A 19,289-nucleotide genomic window follows, 5' to 3' on the forward strand; every position below is an offset into this window, starting at 1 on the left:
GCTAGGGTTCTTGCTTCTTGCTTCCTCTCGGCCTCGTGCTCTCGCGGCGAGGCTTCCGGTTTCTGCAACCGCGGGGCGCGCGTGAGGTGACGGCCGCCAGGACAGAGATAGAGAGAGAGGTGGGGGAGGGGCGGAGTCAAAGGGGGGAGTGAGGAGGCGGACGACAGGGAGAAGAGAAAACGGCGTGTGGGGTGAAAAGTGCGGGGGTTCGGAATAAAAAAAAGGGAAAAAATTGGGTTGGAACCCTGCATATGCTTTTCCTTTTGTCCTGATATAGGTTTGGTTGAATTCCTTTGAGACGTTATTTGGTTCATAGGATAGGATTATTATAGAAATAGAAAATTTGTAGGCCAAACATAAGAACAAAGATTCCAGATGAAAATTTTCTATAGATGCATTCGGTTTGTAGGAAACGCGTACGGGGATTTTGTAGGAATTACTATTCATTCCCTGTGATTTTGACGGAATCTACACATCCACTCAAAGTTCATTTTGGGAATGAGGCAAGGCAATTCCTTAGAATGGCAAATGTCATCCTATCAACTTCATGTAGTATTCTTAAATCCTATGTTTTGGTTCCTCCAAACCGAATGAGGGACAACCCTAGCCTAGCAGCCTCCCGGCTCTGTAAGTGCATCTAGTGCCACCCCTAATTGGTTTTGGAGTATTGACGACAAACCTAGTTGATGGACTAATGTGTTTGTGAGAATTGCAGGATAACACAGGTAGAAGTCCCTCATTGATTCGGTTTTCCTACCAGAGAGGACCCCTAAAAATGTATGAAGACATTAAAGTCAAAGGTGGTATATGAAGATATTCACATTGAAGACTATGACAAGCGAAGACACCACATGAAGCCTATGGAGCTCGAAGACTTAGATCTTTCGTAATTCTTTTTCTTTTGTGTTGAGTCATAGGAACCACCGTACTGTTAAGTGGGGTCCAAGAGAACCAGTCAGAATGACTGAAGTGATGCCTAACCAAAACCTATGTCTTCGAGTGAAGACTATAAGAGCGAATCTTGTCCGGAGTCGGACAAGTCAGCTTTGCTTGTAGCCCAAGTAAAGTTGCCGTGTGAGTTTGAAATCTGACCGTTGGAACACGTGTCAGTTCCTTAGTGACCCAGGGTCATTTTGGACAAATAAGGTCGGGTTGCCAAGTGGCTATAAATAGCCCATCCCCCACAACCATAAATGGTTGGCTGCTCAGATTGAGAGTACGGCTTTTGTCGTGTGAGAGCAACCCACCTCGAAGCCTTTGAGAGAGAATTCCTTGCGAGGATAAAACCCTAACCATCCAGAGCCAAAGAGAATTGGGCATCACTTAAGTCTTCTTGTCTGTGTGATCTGAAGACTTATTACACTTGAGGACTGTGCATCCTCCAGCCGGTTAGGCGTAGCGTTCTGAGCATCCAAGAGACATTGTGGATTGCCGGTGAACGAAGTCTGTGAAGGTTTGGGAGTCTACCTTGAAGACTTACCAGAGTGATTGGCAAGGTCTGTGTGACCTTAGCTCAAAGGGAATATGGTGAGGACTGGGTGTCCTGAGCTGCGTGTTCAGGACTGGGTGTCCGGGACTGTGTGTCCTAAGACTTAAATACCTAGCCGCCCTAACCAGACGTACAATTGTCACAGCAACTGGAACTGGTCCAACAAATCATTGTCTTCAATGAGTCACTGGTTTCATCTTCCCTTTCCTTTACTTACTGTTACTCCTTGTGAAGTCATTGTATGCCTGCACTATCTTTTGTCTTCACTGAGTGACTGTGTGTTCTGTTAGGCTTCATAATATCTTCCTACCTGATCCTTACTACATTGCTGTTATTAGTCATTGTGCTTTCACTCTATTGAATACTTAACTATGGCTTGCCTAGTGTAGTCTATCTTCCGCTGCATGGTAATAGGTTTATTTCTACCGTTTGTCTTCATAACTTCCACGTTTTGAAGACTTTCATAAAAATTGCCTATTCACCCCCCCTCTAGTCGATATAACGCACTTTCAATTGGTATCAGAGTAAGGTGCTCCCTTGTTCTGTGTGATTCGGTTTAACCACCTGGAGTTTTATCTATGTCGACTGCAGGGATAATTAAAGTCTCCGCTGCGTGCCCCGTCTTCGACGGAACTGAATATCCCTACTGGAAGAATAAGAAGCGCATGCATCTTGAAGCCATTGACGTCGACCTATGGTATGTCATCGAGAACGGCGTTCCCAAGGCTGGAGAAGGTGTCACTGTTGTTGATGTCAAGAAATTCGTTCAACTGGACTCTACTGCCAAGAATATCATCTGTGGTCATCTGACCAAAGGACAGTATGGCCGTGTGAGTGCCTTGAAGACATCTAAGTTAGTCTGGGACTGGCTCTCCAATGTCAATGAAGGCATCTCAACCCAGAGAGATCAGAGAATCAGTGTCCTTCGCAACCTCTTCAACCACTTCAAGCGAAATGACAATGAGAATGTCCAGCACACATTTGACCGACTCACTGACATCATAAATGAGCTTCAAGCCCTCGGCGCTACTGAGATCACCAAACATGAAGTCGTCAAGACGCTACTGAGATCACTTGATAGTTCGTTTGACATCCTAGCCCTGATGATTCAAGAACGTCCTGATTTCAAGACACTCAATCCGTCTGACATACTTGAGAGGCTCAATACACACGAGTTTCAGCTTTCTGAGAAAAGAGATATCTACAGTCCAAACTATGGGCGAACTCGTGCCTTGAAGGCAAAAGCTGTCTCCTCATCTGAAGAAGAATCTGACAGCAGTTCTGATGATCCTGAAGACATTGAAAGGGAACTTGCTATGCTTGTCAAGAAGTTCCAAAAATTTACCAAGAATAAAGGCTTCAGAAAGGCTTCCCGATCAAGCTCAAGGAATGATGAAGTTTCTGCTCACGACTACAAGAAGAAAACATGTCACAAGTGCAAGAAACCTGGCCACTTCATCTCTGAGTGTCCACAGTGGGACAATGAGAACAAAAAGAAGAAGAAGAGCAAGGAATATGACTCTAACGACAAGAAGAAGAAGAAATACTCAAAGTCTTCGTCCAAGTCTTCCTCAAAGTCTTCATCGCACAAGAAGAGCTCATCTGGCAAGGCACGTGCGTTTGTTGGCAAGGAAATGGATTCAGAGGAGGAGTTCGCTTCTGAGGAGGCGGAGGTGGAGTCTGAGGAGGAGTCCGATTCAGGCGTCGCAAGTCTGGCTACAACATACGTTGCCAAGTCCATCTTCAATACTGAAGACAATGACCTCGTCACCGACACCGATGCAAATGACAAGGACTACTCCGCTTATACCTACTGCTTCATGGTACGCGGTGCCAAGGTAAACACACGCACTACTCACTATCAAACATCTAGTGATGATGACTCTGATTGTGACTCAAAACCCAGCTACAAAACACTTGCTAAAATTGCAACTGAATAACAGAAAGCTATGGAACATATTCAAAAACTGCTAGACAAAAGCGATGATCTGTTAGGTGCTGAAATGACTCGATCTGAATCCTTAATTGAAGACATAAAAAATCTTCACGTTAAGTATCAGGAACTTGAAAGTCGTCATGAAACTCTCTCAACAACTCACGAAAAGCTTTCCTATGATTATCTTCAAAGGAAGCAAGATCTTGAGGAATTGAGAGCGGTTCATGAAGATCTTTAAAAGGAAAATGAGTCACTTCGCGCCAAACAAATCAGTCCCGCTCAGGAAGGATTTGAACCACCATGTCTTAAATGCATTGAGCGTGACAATGCTACTTCTGTTGCTGAATGTTCTACTGCTACTACTGTTGCAATATCTTCAACTGTTGATGTGGTAACTAACCCCTCTGTTGAGGATATCACTGCTATTGCTGATGAGAATGCTAGGTTGAAGACATTGCTTGAAACAGGGATGTACAAAAGTCTTAAAGGGCATCAGACACTTTGTGATGTCCTCAAAAAGCAGATACTAAACCGAAACCCGAGGAAAGAGGGTGTTGGGTTCGTAAGGAAAATGAATGCTGATGGCTCTTACTGGAAACCTGAGTAGTACCCCAAAACCATGTGGGTTACTGCAAAGGAACCTTCAGCAGACCCATCCAATCTATCTGGCTTCACTTGTGCTAACCCCATTATCATTGATGAATCCTTTGATGCAAACTATATACTGTTTAAGAATCAGAATGGTGAAGTGTTTGCCAGGTACATTGGTACTAACTGCAGGAATGGACCGCCTATTAAGAAGATCTGGGTTCCGAAAAGGTGTCTGGAGAATCTTCCTGTGAATGTCATCATGACACCTCACGTGAAGAAGACAAACCTCAGACCAAAGGCTTCATACGGTCCAAAGGCTTCATACAGACAGAGGACTCACCTGAGTCGCACTAACGCAAATGTTTTGCAGGGAAACCATACTCAGGCATATGAATATGAGAGTGGTTCATCAAACCGCCATGTTCATAAGACCAGGAACTATTCTGCCTATTCTTATGAGTACTATTGTCCGCCTGCAAGACTGTTTGCTAGGGCTCCAAAGCCAAAATTCTCAAATGCTGCACTTAGACTTATTGCTTCTCAGCCACCCTTGAAGATGTGGGTGGCTAAGAAAGCTTAACTCTCTTTTGCAGGGAAAGGTCTCCAGCAGAAAACCAAAATCGTCCGACGCCATTGCTGGGGACCTTAAACATCTTGTAGGGCGCAAGATCAAATGCCCGAATGGTCTTACTATGTACTTCGTTCCTGAATCGTGTGCTACTCTCCCTATTAGTCCTAATCTGGATCTAAGCTTTCATAACCCATTGGTTCGTCAAATGTTTTTGCTTCACAATGCTCTTGGTGAAGCCTATCCCCCTAACTGCACTGTAGGGTACGACACCAGCGTCTTCAAAATGGATTATTCATAGTGGGTGTACGAATCACATGACTGGCAAAAGAAGTCTTCTTATGGACTCAACCTTACGTCCATCCGACAAGAGCCACATCACATTTGCTGACACTGGTAAAAGTAAGGTATTGGGTCTAGGTAGAGTTGCAGTCTCAAGGGATCAACACATGGATAAAGTCATGCTTGTTGAATCCCTTGGCTTCAACTTAATGTCTGTCTCAATGCTTCGCGATTTGAACATGATCGTAATATTTGGAAAATATCGTTGCCTTGTACTAATGGAATCTGACAAGTCTCTAGTGTTTGAAGGGTATCAAAAAGATGATTTGTATGTGGTAGATTTCTCAGCAGGACCACAGCTTGCCGTATGTCTTCTAGCAAAAACTTCAGAATGCTGGCTCTGGCATCGGAGGCTTGGGCATGCTGGCATGAGGAACCTCCACACCCTGGCAAAGAAGAAGCATGTCATAGGCATCGAGGGCGTCAAGTTCAAGAAAGATCACTTATGCAGTGTCTGTGAGGCAGGGAAGATGACGAGGGCCAAACATTCCTCGAAGACAATCATGACCACTACTCGACCCTTCGAACTGCTTCACATGGATCTTTTCGGTCCCACTCATTACTCAACTCTTACTACTACTGCATGCCTCTGTGGCTTCGTTATTGTTGATGATTACTCTAGATACACTTGGGTGCACATAATCCTTTACAAGACTGAAGTGCAGGATGTCTTCAGACGCTTCGCCAATCAAGCTATGAACAATTATGGTGCCAAGATAAAGCACATCAGAAGTGACAATGGCACTGAATTCAAGAACACTGGCCTTGATACATATCTTGATACCTTGGGCATCACACATGAATTCTCAGCCCGTACACGCCACAGCAGAATGGCGTCGTCGAACGCAAGAACAGAACACTCATTGAGATGGTCAGAACGATGCTAGATGAATACAAGACCCCAAGAAAATTCTGTCCTGAAGCCATTGATATTGCATGCCATACAATCAATCGTGTTTATCTTCACAAGCTTCTGAACAAGACATCTTATGAGCTCCTTACCGGCAAGAAGCCAAATGTCAGTTACTTCAGAGTATTTGGCGCAAGGTGCTGGATCAAGGACCCACATCACACCTCAAAGTTTGCACCAAAAGCACATGAGGGTTTTATGCTTGGATATGGAAAGGATTCACACTCCTACAGAGTCTTCAATCTCTTTCATTACAAAGTGGTTGAAACAGTGGATGTGCGGTTCGATGAGACCAATGGTTCACAAAGAGAGCAACTGCCAAATGTGCTAGATGAAGTTCCATCCAGTGAATCAATCAAGCTAATGGGAACTAGAGAAATTATACCTTCTGAAGCTCATCCTGAAGAAGAACTTATCATCTCAGCACCTGATCAACATGAAGACAATGCTCAGCCTGAAGACATTCCTTCTAACAACGACAATGATCAGCAAGAGCAAAGTCTTCGCCCTGTACATCATCGCATTGCCAATGAAGTGCAGATTGAAAGAATAATTGATAGCATCAATGCACCCGGTCCACTCACTCGTTCAAGGTCAACTCAGCTAGCAAATTTCTGTGGGCACTTCGCATTCGTCTCAATAACAGAACCCAAGAAAGTTGAAGAAGCCTTCATGGAACCTGAATGGATTCAAGCTATGCATGAAGAGCTTCAATAGTTTGAGCTGAATAATGTATAGGAACTAGTTAAGCGTCCTGATCCACAGAAGCACAATATAATAGGCACCAAATGGATATACCGCAACAAGTAAGATGAGCATGGTCAAGTTGTCAGAAACAAAGCTCGTCTCGTTGCTCAAGGATATACTCAAGTGGAAGGCATTGACTTCGATGAAACATTTGCTCCTGTGGCTAGACTTGAAGCCATACGCATACTGCTGGCCTATGCAAATCATCACAACATACTTCTATATCAAATGGATGTGAAGAGTGCTTTTCTCAATGGCAAGATTGAAGAAGAAGTGTATGTTGCACAACCGCCTGGCTTTGAAGATCCAAAACATCTTGACATGGTATACAAGCTCAACAAGGCACTGTATGGCCTCAAACAAGCCCCTTGGGCCTGGTATGACACACTCAAATACTTCCTGAAGAGCAAAGGCTTCATACCTGGTTCCCTAGACCCCACTCTCTTCACAAATACATATGATGGTGAACTATTTGTGTGTCAAATATATGTGGATGACATTATCTTCGGCTGCACCAATCAAAAGTACAGTGAAGAGTTTGGATATATGATGCAAGAGCAATATCAGATGTCCATGATGGGAGAGCTGAAGTTCTTCCTCGGTCTTCAAATACGACAACAACGCAACGGCATCTTCATATCTCAAGAGAAGTATCTCAAAGATTACCTGAAGAAGTTTGGTATGCAAGACTGCAAAGGCTTCACAACACCTATGCCAGCCAAGCATCATCTGGGTCCCGACGATAATGGTAAAGAGTTCGATCAAAAGGTATACCGCTCCATGATTGGTTCTTTACTTTATCTATGTGCATCTAGGCCAGATATTATGCTTAGTGTTTGCATGTGTGCTCGATTTCAAGTGGCATCAAAGGAGTCGCATCACTTAGCTGTGAAGCGAATTCTTCGATATTTGGCTCACACCCCAACTCTAGGATTATGGTATCCAAAGGGCTCGGAGTTTGATCTGGTTGAATTCTCGGATGCTGATTATGCTGGTGACAAAGTTGATCGCAAGTCTACTTCAGGCACATGTCACTTTCTGGGACGATCACTTATATGTTGGTCTTCAAAGAAGCAGAACTGTGTATCTCTCTCCACTACTGAATCTGAATACATTGCTGCTGGATCTTGCTGCGCTCAGCTTCTGTGGATGAAGCAAACACTCAAGGACTATGGCATTCATCTGAAGCAAGTGGCACTTTACTGCGACAACGAAAGCGCCATCAAGATTGCCAACAACCCAGTTCAGCACTCGAAGACAAAGCACATTGAAATTCGTCATCACTTTCTCAGAGATCATGTTGTGAAGGAAGATATTGATATCATACACGTCAACACTGAAGAGCAATTGGCAGATATCTTCACCAAGCCCTTGGATGAGAAGAGATTTTGCAAGTTACGGTGTGAGCTAAATATTCTGGAATCCTCAAATGTCCTGTGATCAGGCACACATCCTAACCCTTATGCATATTGATGACTTAGATGTGCAACACACGAGGTAAAGTATATCTTCAATCAATGAAGACATACATTCTAAGTGTGAATACATTAATGTGGAATTTGACTTCGGAGCACCACGATAATTGTGCGCCGTGTCTGGATCTAATTCTTCCTATACAGTGGGTAACGCCACCACCAAATGTTCTATTTTGAAGTGTTTCACTCATGGCGTTACCTTGCAATGTCTTCACATTTGGTTTGGCTTCGATCTCAACATATCTTCATGATTATCTTCACTATGTTGATTATATATATATATATATATATATATATTATATATATATATATATATATTAGTGTTCTGTCCTCTACAACATTCACTTATAGCTATGTCTTCATTGTTGAATCTTTTGAACTAAGTGAATGTGATCGGACCCTAACCTCTCTATGCTTTCTATCTCAAATTCTATCTCTCCAAATCATATGCATTCTGTTGAAACTGTCGAATGTCTTATTTGTGTCTTTGTCAGTAGAAGATATAGAGACAACCATTAAGTCCGTTTTCAATGATCATTCCTCCACATAAAACCCGGAGAAGTAGGAACGACCATCCGACAATCAAGGCGTGCGTGGGACATGGAACAAACCCGAAAATATCCGCATAATGGCCACGTGTTCCTCAGATGCGAATCGCCAGGGGCACCTGTGTAATAGCGCAGTGCCACCCATGTACCTATAAATACACACTTCACAGCGGTCATTATCTCTTCTTCCACTCTCGCACGAACCCTAGCGCCACCGCTAGCCCTCGACGATGCCGGCGACGAAGCGCTTCGCTGCCGCAACCTCTTCAACGCCGGCTTCACGCCGACCGCGGACATCGTCCTCTCCGCCGTTGCCGTAGGTGTCCTCCTTCGCCAAGTTAGGGCACGGAAGATCAAACTGCTCGGCCTCATCTTCCACTCCGTCTAGCAGTTCTTAGTGTGGTAAATAGAACTTCCTTTTTACAGCACCGTTGATCCTATGGATATGTCACTTTCTACCACAAGCAGTTTCTATTCACACAAGTTAGATCTCTCTCATACTGCATCTCATAATATGCCTAGTATATTCACTTGTGCTTCACAAAGTAGTTAGATTCCTCACTTGTACTGATCTGCGGATTCGTACAAATCTGGAACCAACTCCTTATCTATGAGTGAATGTCTTCGCACGATGAGGTCAATGTCTTCTAAACTTATTTATCTTCAAAATCTTCTGAGAATGCATATGACCTCTTCCCCTTCCCTCGCACCTTAATGCTGTCACAGGTACATGTCTGTGGGAGAATCCTTTGATTCTCATAGTCTGCATTCATTTGCAAAATTCTTACAGCATCACATAAATTCTCCCGAAGCCAGTTCCTGTTGGTCCAGCAAGAGAAAACCTTTGAAGCCTTTGAACGTGTTGAAGCCTTTCAAGTTAAAGTTTATGGCTTCAGAGAAAGCAGCAAGGAAGGGTGGCAGACAACGTCGTGGCGGAACATCCAGAGATCTGCCAGATGAACTCTCAGAAATGTACAAGACATATCCTGAAGAGGATTACAATCAGCGCAAGACCCGAATCCAATGGATTCGAAGATATTGGGCAGAACAATGGTTCAAATATCGATTTGTAACCAGGAATATGCTGAGAAAAACACCATCAAGAGACCGTGGGGAGACATCCTATACAAGAATCTTCTGCCCAGGTCCAGAGATGAAGCCATTGAACAGGGCTTCTATCCCTGCATGGTCCGTGGGCCACAGCCTGCTGATGCACACCCATCGTCACTACTATGGTGTCGTGACGATAATCTGTTCAAGCGCAGCTTCCAGTTTGCCCAGAACTCAGCGAAGCAGAACAAGAAGACTTTGGGGTTAGACTTCAACCCTGGTCCCTCAGCACCAAGGGCAGATGGCACACGTGATGCACAACCAAATGTCATCGGTCCATTCTACAACCTTGAAGGCCTCATCACCCGCATCTTAGTTCAAGGGACTGCAGTGAATGAGCCTGCAGCTGCAGCTGAATCAGATGAAGCGCCTGCAGCGCTGAAGACAAAGAAGTTGAAGAAGGCTAAAGCTTCAAAGTCTGCCCCTTCACCAAAAATAGCACGGGCGAAGCAACTGGCAACTGCACCTCCTGAAGACAGTGTGCAGTCCGAAGACTTATCTCGCATCTCCAAGCCCCAGAAGGCCAAGATGCCTCTGCCACACACCGGCCAAGAGCTAACTGCTGCTGCCATTCTGCGCAATGACGACATTGATCTATCAAGTGATGAAGATCTTGCAGATGACGATCTTGAGCAACTCCTCAAGAGCAAAGAAGAAGTAGAAATTTTCAATGATCTGCCTCTCTTTGATGTAACCATCATACACAACTTCATTGATGAGTGGTTCGACACGCCAAACATCAGCTTTGAAGATCTGCAGCTACCCATTGGCCTCAGTGTCGCCTTCCAAGGCGCAATTGCTTCAGAGCTAGCTATTGCCCAGCGCATTGTTGAACTGAAGCAAACGATTGACTATGAAAAGGCTCAGTTCAAGAAGCATATGGCCAAGCTCAGTGTGCAAGAAGTGAAAAACTTCAAGATCATGATGCACGAGCTCAAGGAAGCCTTTCTGAAGAAACATGCAGAAGCTCAGGGTTCACGTGAGCGCATGAAGACTCTGGCTGACAGATGTGTGCAAGCCTATAATGAGGCTGAGAAGCGCAAGGCCCTTGGGCATCCTAGCATCGACCTCAGGATGGCCGCAAAGAAGAAGAAAAAGCCTGCTACGGCTGAACCCAAAGCACCAAGGCAGGAATCAGTTCCGATTGTCTTCCCAACTAGACTGACTGGCTCAAAGCCAAAAAGCCGGTCAACCGCTTCAGAGCTCAAGAAGACAAGGACTGCTGAGGCTGAAGCCAGGAAGAGGAAACATTCTGAAACCTCTCCAACTGCCCCCTCCAAGAAGAAGAGGAAGACCAAGAAAGATCGGGCTGCTCCCACAGAGCCCTTGATAGTTGAACCCATTTCTATGGTCTATCCTGAAGCTGAACGCCAACTGACTATCCATGAGCCTACTTCCACAGAGGCTCATGACAATGTAGAAGATGGTGCGGTCCTTCCTCAGAACAGCGAACTCATCAGCATTGGTCGTCCACTGACGCCAATTGCACAGGATGCTTCATGGGTAGATCGCTCACAAGAGGAAGAAGACTATGAGGCCCAACCCACTCCAACTCCACAGGCGTCGCCCGTGTTGCGCAGGCTTCGCAAAGGTCCAAGGCCTCAAGTCTCTGCTGAAGACAATCCGGCTGCATCAGCCGCGGAAGAAGAAGTCCCACGAGTTCCCACTCCCCTGTCCCACCAAGAAGCAGTTCTCAAGGAGAACGTGCTTGTTACCGACCCTCCAGCTCGTCAAGTGGAGGATGAAAATCTTGCGGCTGCCACAACCACCAATGAAGCTAATGTGGAGCCCTCCCCAATGGAAGAAGAAGACAGCGAAGCCACTGATCCCGTCACTTCTGTTCCAGAGTCTGCTGCCGGTCCCCAGTTCAACTATCATGTTGAGCACAGGCCTCAGGTACAGAAGCCAATCCCAAGATTGCCAAGGTTCCCAGGTCCTGCATCAGCACCTGGCTCCTTCAATATCAATGGCTTCAGGGCAGACAACACATTCTTCGATAGCTCCAGGAACCCCTACTCAAGGGAAAGGATATCATCTGATCGGTTCTGGAGCTATCCTCAGCGAAGCTATTACTCATACATTCTTTACAACCATGGTCGCATCTTCCCACACAAGCGCCTTGACATTGAAGCCATCGCTGGTCTGCCCTGTCTGGAAGAAGCTTTGGATTGCTTCAAGGAAGTTGGACTGCTGCCATTCGTTACTGACCAAGAGCATTGGAATGAAGAGCTGCTGCTCCAATTCTATGCCACACTTCATATCCGTGGTACAGCAGAGATCCGAAGACTTGGTTCCTAGAATGGATGACCGGGAACGTTCATCATGAAGCCAATGCATTTGACATCATTGAGCTCACTGGTTTGCCCACTCCTGGCGATCTCTACGAGCATGGCTGTCAGCTGCATAGTGAAGCTATTGAGAGCATCTTTAAGAGGCCGGAACTTGATATGGGTCAGATGCTCAGCATGATGAAGCCATTGTCCCAAGATGCTGCTTATCCAACAGAGTTCTTCGTTGAAGACCTTGAGTATCTGCCAAGAACCATCTATCACATCATCAGGCGAACTCTCTGGCCCATCAAAGGGCACTCTCCAAATGCCAAGCTTGAGGGTGCAATGAAGACTTTGGTCTTCTATATTCTTCATGGAAAATGCTTCAATGCACATGACCTATTCATCCGCCAATTTGCTGCATCAGGCTCTGATCTGTTTGGCTTAAAGTTCTACGCCCCATGGGTAATGCGGCTAATTAAACTTCACTCCAATATCTCATATCAGCCATTTGCTCGCAATCATAGGATTTTTCTGCCTGATGTGGATATCTCTACTGAAGCCATCTATCCTGAGCCTGCAAAGGAACCTCTAAGTCTTCAGAATGCAGAGCATCAGAGTTTCTCACAGAACATTGAAGGAGTTGAAGCAGTCACTCGGGTGTATCCTTTGGCTGGCACTACACGTGCACCACACCCTGCGTCTACTGAAGCCACCGATAGTACAACTGCTCCAAGACCCAAGAAGCGCACTCGTGTTCTCAACGACCGAGAGCTTCTTGTGGCTCTTCATCAGAAACAGGATAGGCATCATGACTGGCTGAAGCGTCAGATGAAAAGCCTCTTGGTGGAAGTTAATCGCATTCGCAATCTTGCCACCAAGAATGCTTTCGTTGCCCATGAAACCTGTCGCCGCACATGGAAAGGGCTAACGATGATGTGTTCTGAAGATGATCTCCAAGAGGATGGCTTCACTGAGCGATTCAAGTTTGACTCCACACCTCCTCGAAGAGCTGTGCTGCTAGGAACTCCATCCCTTGAAGACTCTGAGTTCTCTTCATCTGCTGCAACAGTGACTGCCAGAGTTATCGAGGATGAAGATGATGCTACTTCACCACCACCTCCTTCAGCGCGCGTCAACTCTGCTCCAAGCTCTTCAACACCGCCAAACACCACCAACGACCTTACTACTTCACCTACTCCGCATGGGAACGAGTAGATACTCTATGTCTTCAAACCTTTTTGGTCCTTACTGACAAAAGGGGGAGAAGCATATGAGGTTGATAGTCTTCAAGAGGGTCCATATGGGCGGGTGCTTTATATTTTGCTTCATGCTTACAACTCTCGTTTTGCTACATTTGGTTCTTTGAGTTGTAACACTTAAACTCGATGGTCGTCTGCTACTTATCTGCCACCTTGTTTTGCGATGATAAATTCCGCATGTGCGACGATAAATTCCGCACTTAGATCATTCTGCAGATGTCCATTTTCCATTATGCATTGTCATTATCTTCATGTACTTTCACATGCATAGTGGATTGTCATCATAAGTTGAAGTGGATCTCCACAAGTACAACCTGTCATGTGCATTTGCATTCCAAAAGCAAATTACTTATATGCACATCTTCAGGGGGAGCCCTTGCAACTTATGAAGACAATTCCTATCCTTTACAATTTCACAGATTATATTCCCCGTTGAAAACTTCAACTAGTTTGTCATCAATCACCAAAAAGGGGGAGATTGTAAGTGCATCTAGTGCCACCCCTAGTTGGTTTTGGAGTATTGATGACAAACCTAGTTGAGGGACTAATGTGTTTGTGAGAATTGCAGGATAACACAGGTAGAAGTCCCTCATTGATTCGGTTTTCCTACCAAAGAGGACCCCTAAAAATGTATGAAGACATTGAAGTCAAAGGTGGTATATGAAGATATTCACATTGAAGACTATGACAAGCGAAGACACCACATGAAGCCTATGGAGCTCGAAGACTTAGATCTTTCGTAGTTCTTTTTCTTTTGTGTTGAGTCATAGGAACCACCGTACTGTTAAGTGGGGTCCAAGAGAACCAGTCAGAATGACTGAAGTGATGCCTAACCAAAACTTATGTCTTCGAGTGAAGACTATGAGAGCGAATCTTGTCCAGAGTCGGACAAGTCAGCTTTGCTTGTAGCCCGAGTAAAGTTGCCGTGTGAGTTTGAAATCTGACCGTTGGAACACGTGTCAGTTCCTTAGTGACCCAGGGTCATTTCGGACAAATAAGGTCGGGTTGCCAAGTGGCTATAAATAGCCCACCCCCACAACCATAAACGGTTGGCTGCTCAGATTGAGAGTACGGCTTTTGTCGTTTGAGAGCAACCCACCTCGAAGCCTTTGAGAGAGAATTCCTTGCGAGGATAAAGCCCTAACCATCCAGAGCCAAAGAGAATTGGGCATCACTTAAGTCTTCTTGTCTGTGTGATCTGAAGACTTATTACACTTGAGGACCGTGCATCCTCCAGCCGGTTAGGTGTAGCGTTCAGAGCATCCAAGAGACATTGTGGATTGCCGGTGAACGAAGTCTGTGAAGGTTTGGGAGTCTACCTTGAAGACTTACCAGAGTGATTGGGCAAGGACTGTGTGACCTTAGCTCAAGGGGAATACGATAAGGACTGGGTGTCCTGAGCTGCATGTTCAGGACTGGGTGTCCGGGACTGTGTGTCCTAAGGTTTAAATACCTAGCCGCCCCAACCAGACGTACAGTTGTCACAGCAACTGGAACTGGTCCAACAAATCATTGTCTTCAACGAGTCACTGGTTTCATCTTCCCTTTCCTTTACTTACTATTACTCCTTGTGAAGTCATTATATGCCTGCACTATCTTTTGTCTTCACTGAGTGACTGCGTGTTCTGTTAGGCTTCATAATATCTTCCTACCTGATCCTTACTACATTGCTGCTATTAGTCATTGTGCTTTCACTCTATTGAATACTTGACTATGGCTTGCCTAGTGTAGTCTACCTTCCGCTGCATGGTAATAAGTTTATTTCTACCGTTTGTCTTCATAACTTCCACGTTTTAAAGACTTTCATAAAAATCGCCTATTCTCCCCCCTCTAGTCGATATAATGCACTTTCAGGCTCGCTCTCGGGCGAGTCCGGAGGCACCCCCATCGCACCTACCTCGACCCCCATGTTCGTCAGCCCTCCTCACCGTCGCTGACGATGGCCTCCCCAGGCGGCTTGCCGGTGGCGGTGGGCCTGCCCGTGACGCCTACCCTCTCCTCCCATCTAGTTCCCTCCATATGGTCGGCCAGATCATACGCATCGCCGTGCAGATGTCAGTGCTGCTGCTCATGATCTGCTGGAGGTGGTTATGACCTCGTTGTAGATGAGGCCCCCCGTGCTGCTACTTCGGCCTGTACAAATAGCTAGGAGCGGCTCCTACGTCTGGACAGATGTTGTCCTCGGGATGCTCTACGCCTCTGCTTGGTCGATCTATGGCCTGCCCATTGTTCACGTGGTGCCCCCACAGTGCAACTTCGACCCAGGATGATCGTGATGTTTGTGGCCGGTCAAAGGCAGCGGCGGCTTGTCAGATTCTATCGGCGATGATGCTTGGCCTGCTGTGGCGGCGAGTGTGACACATGTGCGGCGGACACAAGGTATGCGATTGTGGTAGATCGGCGCACATGTGGCCCATGTATGCTTGGCTCTGCGTGTGATGACAACGGACATGAGTCATGCGACAGTTAGATGATGTGAGCGTCACATATGGTGGCGGATGACAGGTGATCAGGCCCAAGGCTTCCCTGCTAGTTCCACTACCTAAATGATCAACACTATGTCCAGAACTATCACCTGTGGACTTTCGTGAAGATGGGATGTGCATGCCGGATGGCCCTGTATGGGTTCTTGGCGGCTCACACGACTTCATGTCTGCGGTCTATGCCATTGTTGAAGACTTGAGGTTGCTGGATGGTCCCTACAGTGGGTTCTTGGCAGCGTTGATAACCTTGTTGATGCTAGCGGTGTTGCTCTAATCTGCTCTACATATACGTGGTATGTCCTGTTTACGTGGTGATCCTCCATGTTAAGGATGTGAACATGTAACACTAGTAGAAAAAGGGCCTTCAGTCCCGGTTCATAAGGGCCTTTAGTCCCGGTTCTGGAACCGAGACTAAAGGGTCGGTACTAATGCCTATCCCTTTAGTCCCGGTTCAATCCAGAACCGAGACTAAAGGGCGCGGCCACGTGGAGCTCCACCTTTAGTCCCGGTTGGTAACACCAACCGGGACTAAAGGAAATTTTATGATTTTTTTTTGAATTTTTTTTGATTTTCAAATTTCTGAATTATTTTAACCTCTAGTATGTAATCACCACCCCTCATCACTTCTCAATTTATTCTCTAATCACCCCTCATCATTCCAAATCATCTAACTTCCCGAACGGTCACCCATCCTCCCACTCCCCCAGCCTGAGCACGCTTAACTTTCGGGTTCTATTCTCCCTCGCTCCAAGTCTGCACTTGTTGTTTTCCTGACAATACTAAGATGTCAATCCTATTAACCTTCAGGAATTTTGCTTGAGCATGAAGTGACACATTTCATAGTTTTATTTTGAAACTATTGTTTTAAAAAACAATAATTATTTAGTAACACTAATATTTCTTGAATAATTAGTTTGACCATTGTTTGACCACAGTTTGACCAGATTTGACCAAACTTGAAATAACAGAAATGATTATTTAGTAACACTAATATTCTAGAATAATTAGTTTGACCATTGTTTGACCACAGTTTGCCCACTGTTTGAATTTTTTTCGATTTTTTTCACTCTAGATCTTAAAAGCCCCGTAACTTTTTTTCTATTAGGTTTTTGAGGATTTTGAAAATGTTTAACGGGTACCCCCTGTTAAATTCGGATGTAACTTTTCGAGTAGATGATTTTTCATATAAAAAACTTTTTCATCCGAGTTAGTATGCAAAAGTTATGCCCATTTTTACAAATTTCAGAGAGATTTTGCAAATAAAGTCAAAATTCACATTTGCAAATTTTCCCAACAACTAAACCACATATCACATGGGAAACTTATTTTCTTTTATTTTTTTGACATTTCCATCATTTTCTTTTATTTTGTTTATAACTGAAAAGGCGATCCAGGGGGGTAGAGTTTGAAAATGGGATCTTTAGTACAGGTTCGTGGCACGAACCGGGACTAAAGGTCCCATTTTCATTAGTCCCGGTTCGTGCCTCAAACCGGGACTAAAGGTCTAATCTTTAGTCCCGGTTTGAGGCACGAACCGGGACCAATGGTTGTGGGCCAGGAGCGAGGCCCATTGGTCCTGGTTCATCCCACCAACCGGGACCAAAAGGTCCAGATGAACCGGGACCAATGGCCCACGTGGCCCGGCCGGCCCCCTGAGCTCACGAACCGGGACCAATGCCCCCATTGGTCCCGGTTCTGGACTGAACCGGGACTAATGGGCTGACCCGGCCTGGACCAAAGCCTTGTTTTCTACTATGTAAGGTTCTTGAGGTGTGACGACATGGCTTGCAGTGGTGACTTCTTCATTGAAAGTGTGTGGGGGGGGGTAACAATACAGGGTGACTAAAGATTGGTGGTGCTTTTGAGCACATGGTCTCGAGCTCCGAAGTGAAAACTCTAGGTTTCACCTACATTGGTTGTACTTGACAATGGTGGTTTCTACATCATACCCTTGTTGAATGCATTGTGTGAAGTTTGCTCAGACTTATTCTTCGAGGTGAAAACCCAAGATCTAGCCTCCGTGGGTGGATTTGGCGATGACAACACTCACATGTTATTTCCTTCTTGAAGGCATCGTTGTTGAAGCACTTTTCGCACAGTTTGGGTACTGTGATCGGTGGTGGTTGATGTTGATGGTTGCAACTGCATGCCTGAGTTCGCTTCAACAAGACTTTTAGAGGTTGTTTTTTCTTTTTTCTTTGTGTGTGTGCGTTGGTGCTGGTTGTGTGCATCCTAGTTATGCAGATGTCGGGTGTGTTCATCGTGATTGTATTTCCTTGATGCAACGTTATGAATCAATAAAATCCATCCTTTATCGGAAAAACCGAATGAGGGATGACATGTATCTCAAATCTTATGAGTAGAAATAGAAAAAATAGATGTCATTTGGATCTTATAGGAATTTTTTTGTTGATTCAGGCTCATGTTTATTTTCTTATAAAATATGAACGTTAGGGACAAATCCTATATAGGAATAGGAATCTATTCTTATAACCAATGGGCTCTAAAGGAAAAAAATCTATAAGAATTCTATTCTATAGAAATCCTATGAAATCCCTCCAAACCAAAGAAGGCCTAAGTATTAGAGATATTACCTTCATGAGCAAATATAAGACGTTTTAGATTATTAAAGTAGTGACTAAAACATTTTTTAGAGGGAGTATATCATTTATCGCGGTCCATAGCCAAAATGACCACGATGATCCATACAAAATGGGAGGTGCGACCATGTTTCCTGCACCTTCAGATGGTGTGGTGTCCATGTGTTGGCATATGCATACCGGACAAGTTAAGAATGTCTCAGAAGAGTTAGTGATTCACTCGGACTTTTTGGACTGGCCTTTCGTGCCGAGACTGGCTCCTTTGCAGCGCCCCAACTTCTGATCTCTTCTTCCACCTCCTTGGCCAACTTCTCTCCCTCCCGTCGCCGGCGGCCATGGTGGTCGACAATGAGCGGGGGAGAGGTCTGGTTGGTAGCTGTTGTAGGTTTATTTTTAGTGCTCTTCTCTCCAGTGAATAACAGAGCGCCCAGTGCTCCTCTCCCTCAAGCTCGTGTTGACGGCAGAACGGCGGAGGTGCATAGAGGGCTAGCTATTGAAATCCTGTGCTGGGACTCTTTGGCTGGATCCATGGTGAGGTGTTGCTTCGGCCAGCGCTGCTCCGTTCTCATCCCCCCAGTTGTTCAGTAATAAGGTGACACGACGTGAGAGAGAAAAAAAACTATGCCATTAAGGGCATCTTCAGTCGCGCCCTCAGGAAGGCCTCCCCAGACGTTTTTTTGCGCCGGCGCCGAAAATCGGCCCAGTCGCGCCCCCAAGAGCCTGATTTACGCCGGCTTGGGCCGAAAACAGCGCCGGCGGACTCAGGCCGAACCCGGCGCGCTGGGGGGCACCGGGGCGAACTGTTTTGGCGCGAAACAGCCGCGGGCCCGCCGCGTCAGCGACTCTACCCTCTTCTCGCCCCTTCGTCGTCCTCATCGTCTCGTTTCCTGCGGCGAATCAATGCCAAAGCTGCCGCGCTGCCACACCGGTCAGCCTGCGCCATTGATGCCTCATGGGC

This window comes from Triticum dicoccoides, chromosome 7A (genome assembly GCF_002162155.2).
Source record: "Triticum dicoccoides isolate Atlit2015 ecotype Zavitan chromosome 7A, WEW_v2.0, whole genome shotgun sequence".
NCBI lineage: Eukaryota > Viridiplantae > Streptophyta > Magnoliopsida > Poales > Poaceae > Triticum > Triticum dicoccoides.